This window comes from Accipiter gentilis, chromosome Z (assembly GCF_929443795.1).
Source record: "Accipiter gentilis chromosome Z, bAccGen1.1, whole genome shotgun sequence".
Lineage (NCBI taxonomy): Eukaryota > Metazoa > Chordata > Aves > Accipitriformes > Accipitridae > Astur > Astur gentilis.
The window spans coordinates 71500970-71514790 of NC_064919.1; positions in this window are offsets into that span (position 1 = coordinate 71500970).

Sequence of the window (13821 nt, forward strand, 5' to 3'; positions counted from 1 at the left end):
AGCAGTCACAGCTGTGTGAAAATATCTGCCCCATGGAAAACGTTGGTGTTTGATTGTTACTGATAAGTCCTATGTGGACAGACTGTATATTTGCTCAGAAGACATATTTGCGCAATATGGCTCTGGGATTAGTGCATCTGAGATTTCATTTACCATTTCAGAGGCAGACCTGGGTTTTCCTTGGCAGAGCAAGCTAAGGTATGGTTTTACCAAGCTAACTCAAAGTGTGTTCAACAAGAAGGACTTCACCAGTGAAACATGAAGTTTTAATACAAAAGTCTCAGATTTGCTCCTGAATAATAATAAAATCTCTTCTCAGAATAAAAATAGAGATACATCAGGTGCTTATCAACTGTTCATGTTTCACTGCTGCCCACTAAGACAAGCCATAATTTTTTTCTTGGTTGTTTTTTTTTTTTTTAAACAAAAATCAGTTGGTACCACATTTATCAAGTCTCTCAGTATATGGCACTAAATGGAAACTGTTTTGATTTTCTAGTGTCTTACTCCCTCCAGGGAATCAACCATAGATGAGATGAAATATGCTGATTTAGTATTTTCATGAACTGCCTGGTCTGTGAGGAACTCTCCTCAAACTTGCACTGGAAACTGTTCCCAAAAATTTTAGCCACAGTATGACAGCTTGCTTGGCTTTTCTCTTTATCAGGGACTACATCCAACTCCAGAATGTGCCAGTTCTACAGCTGGAGGCTGATGCTTCCTCTAAGGGTTTCACTGTACTAGCAGCAACCCATGTAAGTGGTATATAAAAGTTCCCAAACTCCAAAAAACAGCCAATAAAATTGTCACCTTGTGATGGCATCAAAGCCTCATATGAAGCCAGGAATATATATTTGGGAAGTGCTGACTTAGAAGAGCTTTTCTAACAAAATTAAAACAGAAGGTCCTTACGAGAATAGAGACAGCCATGCCCTATGCCCAGGCATGCTCGACAGTCCCCAAGTGGCAAAGTGACACTGACAGGAGCCAGTCAAATAGCACCTTGAATGAAAGTGGATGGGTTTTGCTCGTCTTGCATTTCTTTTTATTTCATTCCATGTTGCTAAAAATTCCTCCCTGTGGTGGACCCACCTCCACATGTGACATTCCTCTGGCTTTAACAGGACTCAAGCAGGTATTGGGTGAGGTAAGGAGGAGGTTGCTCTCATTTGTAACAGAACTGGAGCCTAACATTGCAGCTCCCTTCTTCTTCAGGATATCCACATCACCAAGCACAGCAATATCTAGGCTCTATCCCTTTTTTCTCCCTTTTTCACTCTAACAGACTCTCAGCCATACCCTATCATATTTACAGCCAAAATAATGACCATTTTCAGCTACAAAGATAGTAAATGGAGAACAGAAACACAACACTCCCTTGTTCATTCCCTGTTGCTTTTTCATTCATTGACAATGAAAACAAAACCCCCACAAATAAATCCGTCAGAGTCTCCATTTATGAAAACACGACTTGTATTTTATGTATACATGATAACCAGTAAGTCTTTACATGTTCTAACCCTGTCTTTCAGCTGATGTATTGACTTTATGCAGATGATTTTAGAAGATCTACAATCTCACTAGGTTAGTTATTTCATAACAGAAACACAATTGTCTCTCCTTTGCATTATCATACTGTAAAAGGTCACCAAGCACTAATATAAAGCCAATAAAAAGGGGAAAAACTAGGGATACTAGTGCCAAAAATCATTCCCCTTCCTTAAGCATGGGAGAAAGGTATAAAGGGAGCCCAAGAAATACGTTTGTCCTATGGTATTCCGGAAGGCAGATCCAAAATACCAGCCTAGGCACCCTAACCCGGAGAGGGGGCCCCAGCTCAAGGCTAGGCAGAGCTTGACCAGCGAGAAGGGTCAGCCAGGCTCTGCACTGGGAGGGCTGTGAGCAGTGGTGCATGCAGGAGAGCCTGGCTTGGGAGTGTCTCCTCTGCAGGGGAGGGTGCCTGCAGGGCCAGGTCACCCTCAGCACCTCCATCCTCTCCACCCGTTCCTGCGCACAGCATCCCTCAGCTGGCCCCTGAGAGAATAGAAAATCTTTCCTGCTGAAATCTTCCTTCTGTTCACATATGTTCAAGAAATAATCAGAAACTCTTGTTAACTCATCACTATCAAAATCTCTAGCTCATGAGGCAGGGGAATAGAAAGCGACCCACCCAGACAGACATGCAAAGCAAGCAGAGCTGCTCCTATTTTCCAGCAGGAATTCTGTCAGGCACAAATTCTGTGTCTCAGACAAATAATGACTTGAAGCACTTGAGGAATTTACTCCCAAATACTTCTGTCAGCAGTGACTGTAAGTTGTACCTCTCATTTTCAGCCACTGGATGAACATCTATAATACGTTCTTTGAAGACCTCTGGTGGCAAAGGCTGAGCACTGACTTTCCCTCTCCAATTTGAACACAAACATGAAATCCCCACTGAAGAGGCTGATGCAGAGATTTTGAATGGTAATCCTGTGCGCCTTCGAACAGCTTGCACAGTGGCTGACTGCAGTTTTGCTGTAGGACACAATTCCTGGAACTAAGGTATTACTGTCCTCATCATACCCAGCATCATGAGCAACTGCATAACTAGAGCCAAGCAGATAATTACTTTAGCTTCTTTTTATACTGCATGGAGTTATCTATAAATTGCAACTACAGTAGACGTAATGTTAGATGAAAGAAAAGAAATAAAGTTTATTCAAATTACTAATCATTATTTCAGGTTCTTTCTTTTGCCTCCCTCCCTTCTGAACTATAGGGTTAAGACAGGAAAGGATGAGTGCTTATGATGTATTCCCACCTCTCCTTCACTTCAAGAAAAAAAACAAAAAACCATTCCGTTTTCCTTCTGTTTTGCTGTTTTCTTTTTCTTTTGTTGGTATCAGTTCAAGTAGTCAAAATGATCCAAGCCACTCAATACAGCTCAAAATCTGGCTATATAACATTTTGAACACTATATACTAACTAATACTGCTTTCCAAGATATAAAATTATGTCTCTCATTGGCCCAATTTTATCTAAGAGGTTTTGTTTTATGAATTAGCTTGTCAACCTATCCAAACAGCTTTACTTCTTGCTCCTTTCCTAAATCAGAACGGTAACATCTACAAAAGCACAGCAATATAAATGTCATGAAAGGTTAAAGTGGCATCCTAGTGGTTTTAGCCACTTTAGAAGACGTTTTAGTACATCCATTTCTCCCAGACAACAACAACCACATATCAACAGGAAAAATGGGTCAGCAGTAAAAGGAAATATTATCTCAGTTTGAAGACAGATTTCACAAGAAAGGCTGAAATTAGAATCTCTCTATTTTTAAAAAGGGCAGAAATGCACCCTTTCATCAACAGATTTCCTACACATATCAAATGGCCAAAGAAATGCCTTCTCTTCTTCAGTAACATCAGTAAAAATCACCACATGAAGGCAAGACCACCAGCTGGACAGTTTAGTGTTTGAAGAGCCTAAATCTTTGGGGACTCAGAGTCCCTGCAAGCCACAGCTCACACATTCCCCTAAATGTTGAGCACTCCAGCCTCACAAGCTATGTTTTTCTTTATTTAAAGCACTGCTAGAGCTCCACCAAGCTCTAAGATTAAGCCATAGCGGTTCGATGGAGTTTTACATCACCAATTTCTAAACACACATCTGAACTTGAATATGAGGTCCAAACTCTCATCAACGGGGAAAAAAAATCTCATTCCTTTTATTGTAAATGAGAAATGATTGTGACATAGCTAATTTGCTATGGGATATCTTTACATCTTTTAAAAGAAAACATATTTAGAGAGGATTTCGCCATTTGGTTTTTTTACTACTGATTACATAACAGTTAAAGCTACACCATCCCAATTGTTCCTTGATTAAAGTACTATGGGGACAGGAGTAGAGATGAAAAATGTCAGTTCCACTACAGATTTTGGAACTGATCATTCAACCACTGTGAAAAATCCAAACAAGAAAAATGGCAATGTGTCCAAACGTAATGGCTTCACTGGCTTAAAAATCAGCCTATGATCTCTTTTTTAAAGCATCCTATATGCTGTTCACTGTAGAAGTCACAATTTGAACCTCAAAGCATGATATGCTTCATGGGTGACTAAAACAAGTATTTTGTAATTCCTGTGCTAATAAGGTACGTGGAGAGGGAAACTACAGGAAAATTAACAAGTCAGAAGGATAATGAACTGTATGCAAGATATGCAGGGGAGAGCAGCAGCAAGACCTGAACTTGTTTCAGAATATCAGAACACCATCCATATAGTTGTGAGTGAAACAATCATCAAAGCCATTACAGTGGTCATTCATCCCTGATACAGCATTATGGATAACTTTGACCTCTCCCAGTTGGTCCATATTTCACTAGTCTTCATCAGGGGTGGCCAAAAGACAGCAGGCTGGCAAAGGACTGCTGCTTTCACTGGCAAAAAGGTGGCTATAAAGATCTGAGATGTGCATTGTTAAGAAAAAGTTGCTTTCACTCTTCACAGATTAGCAGCAAGGAAGAATACCAACAGCTCATCTTTATCTCACTAATTGTATAAAAGTTCACAGCAAAAACAGAGACTGGGAACACAACTGGCTCAGCGGAAGGGTTAAAATGAAATAAAAAACATTCAAATGTCTAAACAAGAGACACAGCGCAACATTTTCAACAAGATTCCTCTGTTATCAATGGAATTTACAAAGTCAAAGCTAATCTCACAGAGAAATCCAAAAGATAAAGAGGGACATAATGAAACCCCTATCAGTGAATCTTCGTAAGGTTAAACTATCTTCTCCAGCACAGTTTGTTTAGAATAGTATAGTGACTTATTCTAGAAGCCTGCTCCTACCGTTACATCCTATAAGTGTAGCTATCTTGTAGAAAAGTTGACAAAGGTAACCTCATCTTTGCCTTGAGCAGACAGGACTAAAACTTATTTTTGCTGTTGCCTTTAACAGGAGGTTATGACCCTTACTTTCAGTATCCACAAGCTAAAAGAAGTTGTGTCAAAATCTAATAACAGTTACTTGAATATGAAAATAGGGAACTCCACTGAATCAAGCTTTATTAGTAGATTTTAATGCTTAAGTATAACACTGTGATATCAGTAAGCAGAGAAGGAAAAACTTCACTTTATATACATCTGTAGAACATATGTAATGTAACATACAGACCCCAACAAAATACTGAACTAGTTAGCTCCAATACTAGTTGTAATAACCCTCTGACTTCATGAAAATGAGTGTAAGCTCATTCATGCTGATTCTTCTAGGACTGAAATGCAGAGAATATTGTAGCTACTAATATGATCTCAGTTACTTGAAAAAGTGCATTTTACATACAAGGATGTAGCTTACTAATAATAATGTTGCTTCGCCCAGGATGGTGTACTAACGTAAGCCAGGCAAATTTGTAGAGAGGTAGTATCTTTGCTTGGACCAGCTGATAACAGCCAGAATAAAATCAGACGAGCTTCTGGAAATTTCTTTAGGTCTGCAATCTTTTCTGAACTACATTTCTCTCAAGCAGATATAATTTTCCTTTGAAGCTTAAAGTTCATGGGAAATTGGCTATAGTAATTATTTGGTCAAATCATAGTACTAAAGCCAGTACCCATTAGTGCAAACTTACGTATTTCTTCCTTATGCTAGATTGCTAAGTCTCAGCTGTGATGAATGAAAATTACATATTTCCCTAGTCCACAGGCAGACCATTTTTCAAAAGTCAATAGGTAAATAATTCACTAGTGTCAATCAACAGAAATTATGACCTGAGCTGTAACTCCCTCCAGCACTAAGCTATAGACCAATTTCCTTGCACTTTTCCAATCTTATAAAAGCAGGTTTGAAAACTGTATTTTTATCAGTCTGCAGATCTATCCAAAGGAATAGTTTAATGTTCATTATTTGACATTTACACTACAAATGGTCTCAGGAAACACAATGTAGTTGTCTCAGGTTCTAAAATTGTGATTCTCAGTGCTTTTGTAGAAGTTGCAACAGTGGAGATTTTGCTAGCTGATTGCTAAGCTTCCAATTCAAAAGTTATGTTCGGATGTACAGCTTCAGTCTAAGTTCAGCAAAAACAGGAATCTGATCCTAGATGACTTGAAGCCATCTAAGCTAGCCAGAAGTGAAACAATGAGGAAAGATGTGGGATGTTGTTACTTATAAAGGTGATCTGGGCACAAGGAGATCCCACTGTTACCCAGACATCATGCTGTTAGTCAGTATCTTCAGTCTTGGAAATGAGGTACCCACCTTCCAGAAATAAGAAGGGAAATCACTACAAATATCTATCAGCTCCCAGAGTAGTACTGTTATTGGATCATGGAAAGACTGTCTTCATTTCCATATCTGATATACTTGTTCCAAACTGGTGCTTTGAATGTCTATCCCAGGTGAGTCTTCTTGCCATTGCTTCATTTTTCCAAAGTAGATCACTCAAGTTCCTCTTCTAAAATCTTAAAAAGTATTAACTGGGCAAAACACAAAATCTATATTCCAGTGATTAAGAAACTCCCTAGGTTCTGGGAAACAGGGATTTAAATCCCTTCTGCAAACCCAGACAAGCAGGGATTTCAGCAATGGCCTTCTGCATTCTAGGACAACTCCTTAGCCATAAGTGAAGTTATGCAAAGTCTAGTTCATCTTTTGACCACTTTTCTGAATGTCACTTCTGCTTTACTGCATCTGTCCAGGGCTGTCTTCACATGCATGAAAGAGCAGGGAATGCCTCATCTGAAAATCGCTGAGGGTAGCCTCTGAGACTTTAGTTTTAGATAAGGTTCCAAGTGGCCTGCATGAACAACATCAGTCCTTAGATAGCTTTGTACTACTTGAATGGCAGTTGTCAAAAGATATAGTAGTATTATCAACTGATGTGAGAATTTAGAATTCTAGTGACATATATCTAATGATTTCAGTATCTAAAGATGGCTAAAGCCATAGGTACCTAACTACTTTGAGGGTCTACAAGAGCTTATAAAGATGTCCAAACCAATTCATACTGCCCATTCCATGTGCCAGAGTAAAACAATTTATCTGCTCCAATTCTAATGCTTTGCTTTTTAAGAGTGTTTGTAATGACTGTCTCAAATGTAAAAAACTAAGGGGCTCTCTGAACTCTGATAGTTGTTTTTTCTTGTTTAGAATCTGAAGAATAGATTGTACTAAGACATGAATTGAGAAAGTTCATAAAACAATAGCTGCAATCATTCAAAAAGTTCAAGTACCTGGTCTGAAATTGTATGACATTTAGTGCATGATATTATAAAACTAATTTCATCCATCCTGTCCCCAGGAAAGTATGGAGATTTAAAATAGGAAATAGAAAGTACCATGTCAAAAATTTCTCCACAGAGCTTTTAGCCAGGACAATTTGAGATTGCCGCCAAATGGGAAGCTCCACTGATGCTAGAGGAAGTCCAGTTATTTTGGGCATTGCTGTCTCAGGCATTTTGCAAGGATAGAACACAAGCCCATTTGTAACACTGAAATTTGCCCAAAACTTGAGTTTACTTTAGATGGATGATGAGTGGCATAATCTATATAACAAAGGGCAAAATAATTCTGCTCTGTACTCATCCTTTGTGGTCCTTCAGCAGTTTTATAAAAATTGCATCACAGCAGTAACACTTTAAGTTTTTTTACTTTCCTTCATCAGTAATTATGAATGCTGCTCATCAATATGCTTTCAGATTCTTCAAATGCTTTCAGTATTCTGTAAACATACTCTGCACAATTTGTGGTCTAAAACAAATATTCCTTTTGAATAATTTATACAACAGCTTACACTTGTATTGCAGACCAAGTTTGTTTTCTGTCACAACAGCATTCTTAAAACACGATGAAGAGTTCAGGTTATAATCCCAAGCATTGTGTTAAACCTCGTTTCTGCAATTTTTGTTACAAGAAGTATAGAAAACACTTGCATTAGCCTATGACTTGCAACATCTCCTTTACATATATGTAAAAGCTGTATTCTTCTCTGTTTTGTTGTTTGACACTAAGTTTTGACTCTGTGTTTCTCTTCCATGCTTTGTTATTTGATTAATAAAAATAGGCCTCAAACTATTTCAAGACTACATTTCTTCTGCCCATCTGAACCTCATTGTTCTTGAAAGAACTGGAGCCCTAAATGCGTTATCTAAGGAAACACAAGTTAGACAAGCAACTGGTTCCAATCGCAGGTCATAATCTCCCTACCCCATCAACCTCATCTTGCTAAACCCTCCTAAATCCCCTAGCTTCTGCTCCTCTAATCATGAGGGTTAGAAGCTGCAAGGGCTGCTTTTCACTTCATTAAAATTTCCTTTTAATCTTTCATAATCTGTTAGCACAGTACATAAACACCCATCAGAAGATTATTCCTTCTAATTTCACAAAAGGGGATAATTTTACTATACATTCCATGTTTGCAAAGTTAAGCTTCATTTCACGCCACCATAAACCTTGGTCAAAAGGATGAATATTTAAGCAGTTGAGCAAATGGCATTTACAGCTACAGCTGGGTGCATTATTCATTGTGAAGCATTTATTTGGTGAAGTTAAACCTTGGTTTTGCTTATGAAACATCCCAAAGCTGATCCCAAATGATTTCAGTACATGGGGCTCTTTTCAGAAAGTACATTTTGGACTGTGTTGTTGCCTGTGTGCCCCTTGCGTGACTGGCTGTCTAAATCAGACTAGATTAGTTTTCCTTCCTGAAGGGGTGACTAAAACTTCTTTTAAAGAGGACAACGAGGGGAGACAAGGAGGGGCTGTCGCCCTCTATGTCAATGACCAGCTGGAGTGCACGGAGCTCTGCCTGGGGCTGGATTAAGAGCCAACCAAGAGTTTATGGGTCAGGATTAAAGGGAGGGCAGGGACAGGTGACATTATAGCAGAGGTCTGCTACAGGCCACTGTTGAGAAAGGATTGGGTTTAGATCACTTAAAGAATCACAGTGATAGCATATTTCCATACATTCTGTATGGTATGTCTAAATATTTTGATGGTTTTAATATTTTGTACCAGCTGTGGAAACTGGTTTGCTGCTAGGTAACCGTAAAAGTGAGATTTGGTAAATAATTATTAGAAATCTTATACTAACACTATGATTGAAACAATAGACAAAATTATAGCCAAGAAATTAACTAGTAGAGGTAGTTACTCATAAGTTTTGCAGTTCTTTGCTTTTATGACTAGATGTTCCTGTACGATAGATGAGAACAACGTTGAAACTGACCACATGTGATTGAAGCTGCGTTAAGCTTCAAGATCAAAGAACAAGGACAAGAATAAAGACTTCAAGGACAGCCAACAAGACCTTCAAATGGATCGGTGGTCGCAAAAGCAGCCCTTTGACTCAAATGGATCCTTCATTGCGCATGATCGGATGTAGGCAGTTCTAAGATAATCAGTTGCAATTATTTTTATGTATATGTATACTAATCTGATTAATGTGCAATTAGTTATTCTATATAACCTGTTAGTGCTAAAGCTGTGGTATGCACGTTAGGTGGAACTATCACCCGTCCATCCAGCGCTGCAATAAAGAATGCCTGCTTTCCAAAACTCCGAAACGAGTCTTAGAGAGTTTCTTCGACTGGCTTTTCGGTATCATTTTGGCACCCCAGATGGGACACAAACCCACAATCCCTGGTTGAAAATATTAGCAAAAGTGATTTCTTAATGTGACTTTGTAAAAGTGCAACTTAATAAAGTTAGATGGCAAGGTTCACTGTTACTTACAACATGGAAAAAATATACAAAGGAAAATTGAGTTAGAATAGATTTATAACGATCTATATAGAGACCAAAGATGCAAAAAGTTAAGGGGGGCCTCCAATTGAGTCATGACGTTTAGAGTGGATGCCCTTGCTTTTTAAAATCCTTCTCAGAGAGGAGTCTAGCTGCGGCTAGATTCAAACTTAGTCTCAGACTTGGACAACAGTTTGTGCCTAATAGAAGGGGTACAAAGAGTAAGGAAAATCTCCCATTAAATTACTATGCGAATTTGTTGGGGAATGAGTGATTATGGATCCTACACAACTTTGAGGTAGAAGCAATTTAAGATTTAACACTATTATGATAAATCACAAGATTAGCTTATATGATTTTTAACAATACTTAATTATCAACCAATCAATTATCAGCCTGATAATTATCAATCCATTTCAGAGTGATTTAATAAAGTTTGCTATGAGCACTACAAAGTTTTCTAAATCAAATCACACAAACACACACACACAGATATAGAGGTTAACCTATAATCAAGGTTTTTCTCTCTTGGCCAGTTATAGTAAATTATTGGTACCAAATACTCTTTAACACCTCCATAAATCTAACTGTAGTGAATTACTATTCTCCTTTGTCAGAATTTGTCAACAGGTGATCTTTGACCCCTTCTTCTTCAACAGCATCTATCAGCAGACAATCCTTGAAATCCTTGCAAAATCTACTCTTAAAAATCCTCATGAAATTTACCCTGAGAGGTGTCCCAACACAGTAGGAGATACTGGATCACAGTCTGCTTTAATCCTGGAGATCTCAAAGGGTCTCATTTAGGATCACTGTTTGTAGGATCACAAGATGATTGACTTTGGCCAGTATATTTTCATTCTGGCCATAATTCTTGTCAGGTAATTCTGGCACCTTCCAAGGTGGGCCATGATCCAAGCAGCAGGAGTTTCAGGTATGGTTCTAGGCAACAGGAGTTTCAGGTATGGTTAAGGAGTGCCTAATCATCCTAACTCACTGTACTGTAGCCAGGATAAGAAAGTACCAGATTGTCCCAACTCACTGCACCAAGAACACAATGTTGGCTGCTCCTGACTTCGTAATGTGGCCAAGGTGGGGGCTGCCCCACCACATCCCACTACATGACTGAAGTCAATCTGTCTCCTCCACAGAGTGGTGGTGTCATCACATCTTGCCTCTGTGCCTATAAATAGACAATGCCATATTTTAGTTATAATTTGAGTGAAAATTTATGTTAGGTTAACCTCTATAAAGAGGTATATATGTTGTTTCATCAAATCAGATTAAACATTATATACACGAGGAGGTTCTTGTAATAGCATAACTTGTTTTGTCATCTTCAAAATTTTGATATATAGAACAATAATCTATAACAAACATAGTATGACAACAGCCAATAGAACCACAATGGGGTGTAGCATCAGATTTAGTGTCCCAGTTGCTGTTGGAGACCATCCAAAAAGGGTTTCCGGCCAGTGATGTTCTCCATCTTTCTTCATTTTTTCTAGGATATGCTATATCTCCTTTGCATTATGGGGGATGTAATCAGGGGGTTTTGTCCATTGTTCCAGATTCATTTTAGCAATTGATTCAGGTTGTCATGTCATAACAGTTTTCTTACCAATGTAAGATTCATTCCAATGGGGGTAGGTAGTAAATCTTGATACGATGTGTAACTTGATTGTAGCAATTGGTAGGTTGTAACAGGAGCTGCAGAGTTGAAGTTGCATCCCATAATTTTGATAAAATTACAAATACAGATGAATGACTATTTGTCTCTACAGTGGTGCTGTGTATAAATAGAGAATCACAAAGGGTTCTTATACAAATACATCCCTTTCCAACATACACAAGTATGGTTTCAGGGGTTTCATCAGGATGTATTTTAAAACAACAGACATTTTGTTCAGTGTCAAGACAAATGTCTTGGACCTTGATGGTGTTATTTTCACAAATAAATCCCTGTTGTTCCTTTAAAACACATGCATCAACATCAACAGTTTGCCATTTGCTTCCACTTTGTTGGGGCTATACTCTGAGTTCTGATGCATAGAGTACAATTCCCTGGTGATTTAATTCCAGCACAATGTTTGGGTATATGGTGTATACCAAAGCGTTGCGTATTGTCAAAACAGAAGCTGTGGCTTTACTGTCAGTGGGTTATAAGTGAAATTAACTAGACACCACCAGAATTGGAATTCCCTTTCAAATTTAGTTGCATTATCCCAGATTACCTTTCGAATTTCAGTGGGTAAGGTACCCTCTTCACCTCCTCTTACAATTGCTGCCACAGTAGATTGTACCCATAATTACAACTGAATACAGCTACGAGCAAGAGAGGTATTAATCTGGGTTGCACCTAGTGCATTCAGCATTAGTTGGTGGTCTTTTTAATTCTTTCCCATTGGGGTAACATATCAGATAACAGTCATTGGTTAGTTCCCAATGCAGATAGAGAAGATTGTAATGGATGTTATAATTTGTGTAAATTACTTGTTGCAGAGCTTATTCAGTTTGCTAAAACTTCAGTGTCCATGCTATTTAATACCCGTAATACTCTTCCTAGGATACCAGTCACATCCTTCCTTGATTGTTTTGGAGAGGCAAGGGTTTGTCCATGCCACCATGCTAACCATCCTGTATAAGATGTATTTAGGAATGGTGAGCAGAGATATTTACCTGCATTGATAGTTCCACTTGTTTAAGGGACCATGATAGATTAAATAACACTTGTTTCTAGCCAGTATATTTGATGGCATAGGGTCCAATTTTTCAAATGTGAGGGGGTAGTTTTCTTGTCTTTTATAATCGCTGTAGATGTTAAGGGGGGAGTGGTAAGGTTGTTGTGCTAAACTTAATAATGTCTATTTTAAATATAAATTATAATCCCACAAGCAAATTATAATAACAGGTTGTACTAAGGTAAAATTGCGCCAACAGCTCAATTTCCTTTCAGTGGCACAAAGTGTTGTATCCCAGTCTGCTGCTGGGTTTGATGTAAGGTTGTACACTGAAATCTCCTATGCCTTTTCATCGGTGGACCTATCGATCATCCTGCACCCTATTTTAACTTCTTCCCCTACTGTTCCCCGAAGTAGAGAAACTTTGCCAAAAGCTTCATCTTTGTACCAGCTCCACTCATTTTTTAGGTACACTTGATTTCCATGCATGACCACAGTGGAAAGATTTAGATTTCCCTTACCAGAGGGTGTTCTCACAGTGCCAGTATAGTCAATGTGACCTTAAGACCATGGCCATTCTAGGGTTTTCTCAGTAAGACTCCTTAGTAAAACTGGGAGAGTATTCAAAATAGGCACTGATGTAGTTGTGGTAGATTTAGTGATTTTGAGACATATTGTTCCAAATATTATGTTGCATCTCTCTAGAGTATTCCATACACATAATTTATCATCAGAATGCTCCTTCACTATGCCGTGTATTGAACAGTGATTCATGTTACAGCATTTTCCATATCGTGTGTGAGAGCTATTGTAAATAAGCATGCTAGAAGTACAGCCTTCAGTAGCAAGTGGTTGTGTTTTACAGGTCTGCATGGATTGTCCAGCTCATAGTTCACAAACAAGTTTCACCATGTCTAGTGCACACAGGTGACTCATGGGTGGTTACAAAAGTGACCCCGAATTGGATTGCCTTGAGGTCCTGTCTCTCTGCAGAAACGACCCACCATGAGGAGCTGTGTAGACAGCTTAGCCCTGGGTTGTCTGATAAGCCCTAAACTGAACAGGGTGGTGGCTGCACCATTCAGACAATCAAAACCTGAACTGAACCTTGAAATCCCTTAACAAATAGTATGCCAAGTCTCAATCCAACCACTATTCAGTTGCCTGAGGAAGCAAGGTAAAAAAAAAAAAAAAAAGCTGAAGGATTTCAGCTTCAGTTTCAAAGGACAACCTTGTGTACTCAAATAATCACAGACCAGCAAAAGAAAGATAGATAAGGGGAAACTCAACTCAGATATACATAATCCACTCAGACATAGTCATACACACCATTCCACAAGTCAGGGAATAAAACCCCTAAGATTCAGGCTAGAAATCGGGGAGTCACTTAGCCAGCTATACAGGTGGC